This window comes from Saccopteryx bilineata, chromosome X (assembly GCF_036850765.1).
Source record: "Saccopteryx bilineata isolate mSacBil1 chromosome X, mSacBil1_pri_phased_curated, whole genome shotgun sequence".
In the NCBI taxonomy this organism is placed as follows: Eukaryota; Metazoa; Chordata; class Mammalia; order Chiroptera; family Emballonuridae; genus Saccopteryx; species Saccopteryx bilineata.
In genome coordinates, this window is record NC_089502.1 from 122,174,230 (window position 1) to 122,186,820 (window position 12,591).

General features: G+C 45.1%; 1 pseudogene; it reads right to left on the reverse strand.

Annotated features, from left to right (window-relative positions):
- Positions 1-4,394: 4,394 nt before the first annotated feature.
- LOC136317828 (melanoma-associated antigen B3-like) lies at positions 4,395-5,404 on the reverse strand (annotated as a pseudogene).
- Positions 5,405-12,591: the final 7,187 nt, after the last annotated feature.

Here is a 12,591-nt window from a genome sequence, read left to right on the forward strand (position 1 = left end):
ATATCCGGGCAATGGAATATTATAGAGCACTGAAAAATTTTAAGCCATGAAAGACATGGAGGAGGCTTAAATGCATATTACTATGTGAAACAAGTCAATCTGAAAAGGCTACATTCTGCATGGTTCCAACTATATGACATTCTAGAAAAGCCAACACTATACAAAAAATGAAAAAGATCAGTAGTTTCCTGGGATTAGGATATAAGGAGGGATGGATAGATGGGGCACAGATCATTTTTAGGGCAGTAAAAATATGCTATATGAAACTGTAGTGCGGCTATAAGTCATTATACATTCAACAAAATGCACAAAATGTACAAGACTGAGTCTTACGTAACTATGGGCTTTGCGTGCTAACAATGTGTAAATGTAAATTCATAGATTTTAGCAAGTGTACCTTTGGTGCAGGATGATGCTAGAGAGAGAGGCTGTGAGTACTCTGGGAAAGAAGGTGCATGAGCTTTCTATTCAGTTTGCTCTAAAGCTAAAACGGCTCTATAAAGTCTCACATCCAACCTTAAGGATTTAAGTCTTGAGCACAAGGCCAGGGCCAGATTATGTTTTCCCTTCTATTCCAGGGTGGGTCCCCTCAGTCCACTCAGTTTCCTTCATTTGACTCTTGGCAAGGCCTAAGGCTATCCTCTTTCTTATCTGAGGAAAATTCCTGAGAGAAAGGCTTACACTTCCCTGAGAACTAATAGGAGGTGAGGGTGGTTTTAGTCGGCCACACAGGCCATGCTTTCCATGAGTGACAGCTATGGAAGGCAGGTTGAGGCCTCATGATGGTGATCTGCTGAGGGTTCTAACTCAGGATCCTAAATGTGACTCATAAGATTCCTCCCTCTGCTGACCTGGGATCTCCCCAATCTGGTCACTCTGTTCACTTCTCTGTTACTCGTGAGAAGGATATGAGGCCATCTTTGCCTGATATTAATGCTGAAATCTCTCATGACTATAGGGAGACTTTTGTGAGGTTTCCACTGATATGAGTTTGGCGGTCTCTGAACTCATCAGGGTACTCACTTTCCTCCTGAAACATCTTGGAACCCTACCTTCTACTCACCTGAGTTGGCATATCTCAGATGAAACTTTTTTTTATTTATTATTATTATTATTATTATTTTTTTCTTTTCATTTTTCTGAAGCTGGAAACAGGGAGAGACAGTCACACAGACTCCTGCATGCGCCCGACCGGGATCCACCCGGCACGCCCACCAGGGGCGAAGCTCTGCCCACCAGGGGGCGATGCTCTGCCCATCCTGGGCGTCGCCATGTTGCGACCAGAGCCACTCTAGCGCCTGGGGCAGAGGCCACAGAGCCATCTCCAGCGCCCGGGCCATCTTTGCTCCTATGGAGCCTTGGCTGCGGGAGGGGACGAGAGAGACAGAGAGGAAAGTGCGGCGGAGGGGTGGAGAAGCAAATGGGCGCTTCTCCTGTGTGCCCTGGCCGGGAATCGAACCCGGGTCCTCCGCACACTAGGCCGACGCTCTACCGCTGAGCCATCAGATGAAACTTTTTACCTTCCTGACTTATTAACTGGAAATCAGGTTCAGGCATATCCTGTCAAGGATTTTGGGGGACTCTGAGTGCTGATGGCCAGTCAAGGGTCTATGTATGTGCCACATTATTCTCTGTGGGTGCTTCTCTCGTTCTTCATTCAGGTTCCTCACCTTCGCACGTGTCAGAGACTGGGACAACTCCCTCTACTGACCTGGGCTTACCCTCCTAGGGTGGACTCCCAAGTCCCTGAGAACCCTGAAGAATAAGTGAGGGCATGCTCAGGCTGACAACCGTGCCTGGCATGTTGCTCTCCTCAGTCTTCTTATAAGCTGATCGTCCTTTATTGTTCCCATCTCTCGATTAAAACCTTTCCGGTGAAGACCACGTCTCTGCAAACTCTAGGCCAGTTTCACTACTGCAAACTCTTCAGAGAATGGCTCCCTGCCCCTGGAATGAGGTGAGATAAGGACACTGTAACACAAGGCAGAGATGCCAGGACAGGTGTCCTGCCAGTGAAAAAAAGAATACTTTAGCGTATTCCTTCCTTTTTGACCTAGATTCATCTTCTTATGGAACTTCTGTTTGAATAGATTTAACTTTCTATCTGAAAGGCACTGTCCAGAATCATTTTGCAAGCCCCTGATCTTTTGATGTGCACTGACTGTGGATATGTGGATGATCATACTGTCGTCAAGTGTTATCCCTTTTTCTTGTTTATTCACTTGTCTCAACTATTTCAAAACACTTAATACTCTGGGTATGTATTCCAATCAAGTGTTTTGGGCACAGTCTTTTATATCACCTGAGGTATATTTGAAAGGTGAATTCAGGAACACAAAATTGGCCCCAGTATGAGAGGAGGGGGAAAGTGTGGACTTCACACTAATTCAGGCCAGGGGTCTAGTTCTGACCCTTACACTTAACAGCCATGTGAAGTTCGGCACATTACCAACACCAGGAGCCTCAGTCTTTTCATCTGTACAGTGGGTTTGATAAGCTTGGTCTTGGGGGTTAGAGAAATGTAGGTAATGCATGCGAAGTGCCTGACCATTGCTTGGCCTGTACCGAGAATTGAAAGGATGCCAATTCTTACAATAATTAATTTGTTCCCTGGAGTTTCAACCAAATATACTGAGATTTAATTTTTAATCCAGGACATGTCAGAGAATATCTAGGACAAAGAAAACCCTATCTGGCAAAATGCCGCTTAATAAGGAGAATTAAATAATATCCCCCCACCCATTAGAATATGTCTTTCAATCTCAGTGTGAGGTAGACATTCACAGTAGATGCAATAGAAAACTCCTAAAATATATTTCAAGGATCAAAGCCTTACCTCCCTCTCAGCTGCTCTTCTTTCTAGACTTCTCCTAGTTTCATTTATTTAACCACCATCAACAATTTAGACCTTGTCTAGAGCAGGGTTTGCAATCGCCATTCTGCAGACCTGTCTGTCAGAAATTTCATGCCGGTCTGCGAAAGAGTTAACCACCCTGATGATGTATGAAGATTGTAGACCTAATGATCTTAGTTGAATTCACTTATGCTCAGGGAGATTTCTGCCTGAGCAGTCTCTGAAATAATTCTCCTATTTTCCCTGGGCCTCGAATGTAAAAAGGTTGAAAACCACTGGCCTAGAGTTTTCCAAATGACATGCAAGGTAACTTGATTTGACTGTGCCCCCCCTTCTTTTTGTCAAAAAACAGACTGGCTCCCTGAGCTGAAGGCAAAGAGTGCCAGTCCAGCGAACTCGGGGCGTCCCACCTCAAGGGACTATCATGTGCATTTCTCAGAGATTCCCTGGAAACGATGTGAATAAAGTATCTAATTTGCACACTGTGCTCCTCTGCATTGTGGCAAGAACACAGGACACATTCCAGCCCTGCGCCAGGTGATTTCTGTCCAGTTTACTCGGAATTGCAAAGTAATTGTTAAGTGCAGTTTCCCATTCCAGGCTTAGTCTTTCAATAACGTGGCCCACCATCTCTCTGAGGGTCTGGCCTCTGGTCACGATTTTCACAGCGTCATCTAGTCCACCATGCAGCTAAATGAAATTCCCTCCATTTCTTGGAAAATTCAATTTTCCCAAGATGCAACACTGCCATGCATCAGGGAGCTTATACTTGACTGCTCTCCTCTGGACCCAGCTTTCTCTGTTCTTATCCTGTCCTTTCATTTGGTTTCTTGGCCTTTGAGTGTATCTTACCATTTTCCCAATATGATAGCTTCTCCTCGACTCTATAATTTTCATAGTCCGTGGCTAGATCTCCTTTTTCTTAGCTCTCCCAGTATTAGCATGAAGTTTTCTAAGACCAGATGTGCAATTACTGTTTGGGGAATAAGTGAGCCTGTGAGCTTGGGTCTAATTTATTATGGTTTAATGCTACATTCTTGAATTAATCAAGTGCATACTGTTATTTATAACTTTATAAAACACAGAGTGAAAGGAATTGGCAAGCCCAATATTACTGTTTTTTTCCTGTTTACTGATTCCATACATTTTACTACTCTATTTCTTCACATTTTCAAGGAAATGCATATTTCAATGCTACGTTATCTTGCACAGGATTATTAAATAAGATGGACACTCTCTCAATTTGTCTTACACAACAACTAAACTCTTACTCTTAAAACTGATAAACACAAGTGTGACCAATATAGTGAGCTTAGATTATAATGCTAGATAAACCTTCTTTTAGAAGTAACACCATTGAAAAACAGGACAAAATCAAAATACAGATGAATTTCCAAACTGTCTACACGGAATAGGAGCACTAAGGTGTCATGCACTATGTTCCCTCAGTCACACTCAGCTCTGCAATACTTGGAACATTGCTCTCTTCAACCACAAAATGAAGACTCTGCCTCAAGTCTACCTGGTGTAGGAGGAGCTGCTAGACATGGCCCTGAATCATTCTCTGGCATGGCAGTGGTGTCAACCTTAGTGGAATTGTGGCTTGGGCTCTCTCTTCCTCAACTCGCAAAACCTCTTCATACCAGAAAGGGAAGGCACTGGGGACGGTATAATTCATCTTGGCCCAAAACTCCAGAACTTTCATCTTGCTGGTTGCAGCGTGGGTTCTTGGAACCCACAGGAATCTGTAGCATGGAATATCACTGTCAGGCACTGGGCAGTACTCCGGGTACTTAAGCTTCACAGCATCTTGGGTGATGAGCACCTTTGGCTCCCCAAATACAAAATGCCTCTTTCCAGCATATTCACTCATCTTATTCAGGAATTCTCAGATGTCTTCCTCAGTGCCACAGCTACCTTTATGAAGATCATGCTCAGGATATTCTTCAGGGGACCAGTCTTGGAAGTCCCCACCAGCCTGCACCCTGCCTTTGTTGGAGAGATCCACTTTTCTGACTAGGGTAGAGGAATGTTTTATAGCATTAATACTCTTTAAGTGAACACCAAATACCACCTTCATGCAGAAAGATGCTCTTCTGAGGATCTCTAAGAAGTAATTTTTGTACTTCTTATTGACAAGCTTCAGCACATCTGGTTTCCTAATAGGCTTTTTTATTTTGTACATCTGCATCAGGCAGTACACCGACACACCGGTCATCTCAGTTAGAGGTCCTCAGTCAGACTGCACAATGGGAGGTGGGGCCTCAGAAGAACTTTGCTTGTTCTCCTTCCAACTTTGCAGTTGGCTCCTTCAGATAATCTTGTGTGAGATACAGCTGCACACTTAGTGATGATGGACAGGGTTCTTTGAGGCCACTTGGGAGGGTTACATGACCTTCCACCACAATTTCTCTGTGTCACAGCTTCAAAAGGAGGAGGGGACACGGAGGGCAATGGTTTCTTCTGGGCACCCCGCAGACCCTGGGTCACACCTTGGGCCTGGTGGTGTTTCATGCGGATGCAGAGCTTACTTTTTTGACCCTGAGGCATGACTGTCAAGGACAGTAGGCGGGAATGTGGGTAGGACAACAGGTGATCTAGCCACGAGGAGTGAAAAGATACAAGGGTGCAAACACTTTCATCAGGGGTATACTACCTTCCCTTTAAGAAGGCCACTTCGGCAGCTTTCCTTGAGGGCAGTGCTCCAAGAACCCACAAGACTCCTGTTCTCATCAGTCTGTCCTCCGAGAACTATGTGGGAATCATTAAAGTGAATCTTAGGTTGCAGCCCAGCAGCCTTGTCTACTGCTGGCTAAGGCTGACAGCAGCAGTAGGCGGGTTTAGTCTTTGTAGAGGAACCCCTTCTGCTATGGAATATGGGGATCCACTCAGTTCCCATTCAGGACTATCACATCAACTTTCAGCAGGGCCTGGACCCCCTGCTCTGAGCTTCTCTAAATTCACAAATTAAACCCAGGTCCTCATCTCCTTGGAGGCAGTTTAGGAGGAACTAAAGGGGCACCTCAGCCCATCACCCTAGCCAGGGGCAGCAATTGCTGACAGCTCCATGAGACTCACTGTCCTGGGCTTGTTGGGGTCATCACTTCTCCTTCAGGGTTTTCACCTACATTCTAGGTAAGGCCTGGGATACCTGGCTCCGCAGATCTGATGTCCCTATATTCAGAAAGGCTCTCACCAACACAACACCATAAAAATGAAAGAGGGCTCACATACAGGTGAGACTTCTATGCCTGGTCTCCTCAGAATTCCAAGCAAGGAGGGGGTTCATTATTGTCTCCTATTTGGAGGTGGGTGAGTGCTACCATCAGTTTTCTTCATTCAAGATTGCCCCCTGGGTCTCCTCTCTTTGTAGAATTGAGGCTGCTCAGTGAGTCCAACAACCTTATGTGTCTGGGACTCTCCAGATAGAAATGCTGAGGTTGGCTCTAACTAAGAGGTATTCTGGTGGTCTCTAAGTCCTGACTTAGGGCCCACATGTGATATCTATCAGAGCCAGAGAATATTCCCTCTACTGAAATGAGTCCACCAGCCTCCAAACAAAGTCCTCACCTCCTTGAGCTCCTAGAGAGAAGTCAGGGCCTGTCAAGTGACTATCTCATCTTGTAGATCACCTGAAGTAAGAGTGGGGGTGCTGCTTTGTGTTGCCATCTTAATGGGAAAAGAAGCCCGCATTAGCACCCAGGGCCCTCCCATTGCTTCTAGTTAGGCACTAGATTTCTTTGATCTGAAGAAACAGGGCTATTATCTTAGACCAGTGGTTCTTAAAGTGTGTTCCAGGGCACACTGGTGCATCCTAGATTTCCAGGTGCGCCCTGTGGTCTTCCAGAGACATATGTGCCTGTCGGGGACCAAAAACAAACAACGTTTTTGGAGTTTAGATTTTGGGGGGAAAGAGGTGTGAGGAATTGCTGTAAGCTGACAGTCTGCCCAACTCCCCACCTCACTTGCTTGATTAGGTTGCAAAAGGCTGTTAAGCTGTGGTGCTGGATTACACTACCCCCCATGTTCCCCAGAAAGACTGGAGGCAAGTTTCTTCTATCCTTTGTTTGGTGTAAAGTTAAGATGATATGTATGGTGGGGGTTTTCTGCACTTGGTAAAATTCTTGAGTTGCCTTGGAAACATGATCAAAGATCTCACTGATTTGCTAATGGCCCACTTGAAGCTGGAAACAGGGAGAGACAGTCAGACAGACTCCCGCATGCGCCCGACTGGGATCCACCCGGCACGCCCACCAGGGGGCGATGCTCTGCCCACCAGGGGGCGATGCTCTGCCCATCCTGGGCGTCGCCATGTTGCGACCCTACTGGGTGTCGCCATGTTGCGACCAGAGCCACTCTAGCACCTGGGGCAGAGGCCACAGAGCCATCCCCAGCGCCCGGGCCATCTTTGCTCCAATGGAGCCCTGGCTGCGGGAGGGGAAGAGAGAGACAGAGAGGAAGGCGCGGCGGAGGGGTGGAGAAGCAAATGGGCGCTTCTCCTATGTGCCCTGGCCGGGAATCGAACCCGGGTCCTCCGCACGCTAGGCCGACGCTCTACCGCTGAGCCAACCGGCCAGGGCCATATTTTCTTAATTATGCACCGTTCCCACTTGGGACCTGCAATTACTAGCTGCACTGGTTCACGGCATGTGCCCAGACATAAAAATATAGTTACTCTGTTATATCATTTCATTACATAAATACTGCTCTTTTTGTTAACACATCATTATTATATTTATTATTAACACATCATTATATTATTTTTAGATAAATACACCCAAATAAAATGAATAAATTTTTCAAAAAAAATTGATATTGAAGAATCTGATTCTGGAAGTGAGCAAAAGTTAAGTGTAAATAAAATAGGACTTCAAGGCTGACAGGCAAAATTTAATTTATAGCATTTTCCATCACTTAACACTGAACAATACGATTGGATTAGAAACCCATTCATGAAAGCTTTGAGTGATTTTGGTTTAACATTAACAGAAGAAGAAGAACTGGCAGCTATATCCACTGATTGTGGATTGATGACTAAACATAAGGAATTGTCTCTTGAAGCCCTTTGGATTTCTATAAAAGAAGAATCTGTAGAAGTATCCAAAAAAGCACTGAACATTTTACCACAATTTTCAACATCCTATTTATGTGAATTAGGATTTTCTACCCTCAACACAATGAAGAGTAAAAAAAGAGGAATTCTTCAATGTATTGATGAGGAAATGAGAGTTTGCCTTTCAAAGATATGCCCAAACATTGATGAAATCGCTAGGACACATGAGGCTCATGTTTCTCATAAACACAAGAATGAAAAAATTTAAAACATTCATGCCAGGATCTGCTGAGTTTACTAAATCTTACTAAGAATGTATCTATATATATATAGAGAGAGAGATAACTTTTTTGCAATTTTTAATTTTTAACCCCTTTTTTATGAATTCTAAAAAGCATAACTCAAAAAATGTAACCTAAAAATGTTTTTTTAATGTCAGAATAAATTTAATTTTGATGTATTTATTTTGTTTAATTACTATAAAAGAACACTTGGACTTTATATATTTTTCTTTAACATTTGACTTAATTATTATAACATATTTCTCAGAAATTTGTATATAGTGTGCCTACAATTATTTGTAGGATTTTAAATGTGCCCTGACTTCAAAAAGTTTGAGAACCACTGTCTTAGACCGAGGATTTCATCCCTGAGACTATTCAGGCAAAACTTAGCTAGAGAGCTCTCAAAGACGTTTTCTTGCTGGTCACAGAAGCTGGACTTTGAAGGGGCAACTTTGTTATGGGAGCAGGCATGGATTCAGCAGTCCACACTCGGATCCTCAACTCCGACATCAGACCAGAGCTGGGACTCCACCCTCGACTGAAAAAAATTAGTATATGAGTTGAAGGCCTTGCTGTGGAAGAGAAAAGCTGCGTGGGTCACATCTGGCTAGGCTGCCAGAGTCTCTAATGGCTGACAGCAGGGGTGGGGCTCTGTGGGACCTTCATACTTTAGAAGTTGGTCATCCCTAGGTCACCATCAAGGTCCTCACTTTGGTATCTGTTAAAGCCAGGGAACCCTCTATTCACTCAGGTCTGCCAGACTCCAAACAAAGCCCTCACATTCCTGAGAATACAGTGAGGTAGTCAGGGCACATGGCTTGTGAAGTTTGCCCTTGATATTACAAGGCTGTCAAAAGGGGTGGGACTCTGTGAGCCTCTCTCTCCAGAACTGGGACCCAATCAGTTAGACAAGGTCCTTCAGTCCCTGAGATAACTAGGCAGAAGTGGAGAGTCTTCTCAGCCTTTTAGCTCCCCCAAGGGCCTCTCATGATAAAGAATAGTGGCAGGGGTCTGTAGAGCCCCTTCATTGGTGGGACTAGTGATCCCCTCTTTCCTCATTCAGGGACCTCACATTACTCCTGACCAGTCCTGGGACTCCACCCTTTCTGGCCTGAGTTCACTCTACTTGCTTCAATGGCCCTTCCTTCCTGAGACCTCCCCCATGGAACTAAGAGTGAGCCATAGGCCGGGGACATTGGGGTCCTGAGAGTGTTAACAGCAGGGCCAAGTGTCTATGGGGCAGCACTGTTCTGAATTCAGTGGTTCCCACGTTCTTCATTCTGCGTCCTCAACTTGATACCTGTCCCACCTAGGAACCACCTTCTCCTGACTGAAGCCACTCTCCTTAGGCCAACACTTTCCCCTCACTGAGAACTGTGAGTATAAGAGAGGGTGCACAGTTGGACTCATACTGCCCTGCCTGGGCATTCAAGATCTGAGATCAGGTTTGGGCAGTTTTCTGAACAACTCCCTGGATGTGAAGGTGGTTGTCTCCCCAGTCCTCACTCATAGGGGCCCTCATTTTGTCTCCTGTCTCTTAGATGAACAGATTCCTGGGAAACCACATTCCTGTGAATTCTTGCCCAGTGTTCCTAATGCAAACTTTCCAGGTTCATGTCCGAGACAATGTGAGATGGGAAAATTGCGAAATTAGGCAGGAGGCACTCCATAGGGGTGGGCTGTCAGAAAAATGAGGCTAATTTGTCCTTCACTTCAACAGTCAGACTTAACGTTTTGGCTTTTGTTTCAATTGATTTAGGTCTTAATAGAAAGGAGCTATCTGGGAGGTCTTTGTGATCCCTGATTTGGAAGTTATTTGACACTGCTTGTGGAGATGATCATATTGTCATCGAATACTATCTATTTCCACCCTTTTTTCATAACCTTTGTTTTCCTGTGGTGTTCTTAGTTGCTTTGGCTATGTATTCCAACCCAATTTATTGGGCACAAGGTCCTTATTTGTCTTTTCTGAGATACATATTTGAATATTGAGGCTCACAAAGTCTGCTTTAGGTGGAGAGGACGGAACAATGAGGGCTGTAGAAGAATTGTTTCAGCCCTGTCACTTAATAGTCCTGTGAACTTGGCCATGTTTACCAAACTCCAAGACAGAAAATTGCAATCAACCTAAATGCTGTTTAGCAGGGCAATTAGGTAATATATCCACATCAGAGGTATAATCGGAAATCTATGAGAGTGTCTGTCTCACTTGGATACAACTCAAAGCTATTGGTTTGTCAATGACATATTTTTCCCCATGTAAAACACCATTATTTCTTATTTAGCCACCAGGGCAAATCTAGACACTGACTAGCATTTATTTGCCAAAATACAGGCAGGATAAGATAATGGAAAGCGTTTCCTTCTATTTTTGGCATTTTAAATTTTTTTCCTTTATTCAATTAAATATATTGTGGTATAGGTTTCAGGTATGCAACTCAGCACAACATCTTCATGACTCTCCATTAACCCTCTTATTCATGGTTAGATGGACCCTGTCATCTACACTCAGGCTCCCAAATGTGATTCCTGAAAGGGCCTGGGGCTGCCCTCCTTCTTGACCTGAGGCCTCTGTCCTCATAGTAAGGCTTACACCGCCTGGTGACATAAGAGGAGAGATAAGGTTGGCCTTATCTGCCCACACCTGTCCATGGAGGCACAGGAATGAAAGCTCTGGCAGCAGGTTCAGGCCCAATGAAGGATGGTGCCACTCAAGGACCCAGCTCAGCTCCTCAATTTGAATGCCAGGCAGGCCTAGTGTTTTTCCCTTTGTTGACTTGTGATCACCACCCCCAGACCCAGCCCTCACTTTCATGTTACTCTCTAATGGGAACTGATGGGTCCCTCTGGGTGACATTGCTGCCTGGGAGCTCCTAGAGCTGGCTGGGGAAGATCCTGTACGGCACGGATGACACAGGGTGTGTGTCCACACAGTGCTCCTCACTGTCCTCCTCCTGATCCCTGCATAATCTGAAGATATCCTCTGCCTTGACTCGAGGCTCATCCTTTCCCTACTAAGGCACCCAATATCCTGAGATGCACTAGAAAGAAGTGACATGTGCCTCATGTGGTCACAGCAGCCCATGGTCTCTCCAGGATCCTAAAATGGGATTGTGCTGCCCCACTCTTACGGGATGAGCTGTCCTTTTAGTCTTCAGCATCCTTACCTTGGTTTCTCGCACAATCTGGAAAGTTCACTTCTGCTGACCTGTGACTGCCGACTTGGATGACATTCCTCACCTCCATGAGATCTCTGGGAGAAAGTAGGACTCACCATGCCACCATGAGTAGTGCCATAGTCACAGGTCTGACAGGGACAGGGCTCTCAGTGACCTCCTTTTTTCTGGGAAAGATCCATTCATGTTACTCCATGTTATCATGTTGAATCCTATTAGAAATTGGGTATCTCCCTCTGCTCTATGGGGTTTGTCCCATTCACTGCAGGATTAAGTCTCTTAGACCACCCTTTTTCATGAAATGGGAGGTAACCATTGTCTGGAAGCTACACCTTTGACCTCTGTCCAACTACAGAGCAGAACATTCTAAAGATGCACCTCTTGTGGAGCACTTTGTTGCCTCATTCCTCATTCAGGGTTTTAGCCATGTCCCTGTCATGCCTGGGATTCTGCTCTGCTGAAGATCCAGTCTGTAAATCAACACTCACTTCTCTCTGAGACCCAGCAGGCAAATCTAAGGGGGACTTGAATCTGCCTGCTTTGCCTGTGTCTCCCAGGGATAACAGCAGAGGAGAGTTTCGTTGTATCTCTGTCAACTCTGAGTTAACTGGTTTTCTTAGAAGTTCTTTTCTTTTTCAATTAAGTGAGAGGCGGGGAGTCAGTAAGATAGACTCCTGAATATACTGTGACAAGTATCTATTCCGCAAGGCCCCTTCTGGGAGATGTTGTGCCCATCTGGGGCCACTGCTCCATTATTTGGCAACTGAGGTATTTAGCGCCTGACGTCAGGCCATAGAGCCAACCTCAACACCCATGGCCAACTTGCTCGAACCACTTGAGCAATGACTGCAGGAAGGGAGAGAGAGAGAAGGGAGAAAAAGGGAGGGATTTAGAAGCAGATGGTCATTTTTCTTGAGTGTCCTTACTGGGAATCGAACCCAGGACATCCACATGCTGGTCCAACACTACCACTGAGACAACAGGCCAGGGTCTTATGCAAGTTATTTTCTTGGAATTTGCACCCTTCCAGGGACTCCAGTCTGTGATCTGAGACTGCAGCCTACAGACAAAATCTACACATTCCAGGCCCTGAATTGAACTGTAGTGTTAGCCTCAAACAGATAACATTGTTGAACATCACTGACAACTGGGATAGAACTTTATGGGATCCTACTGTTCAGCCTGGGTCCTGCCATCATCCTCAATAAGTTTATCACTGACATT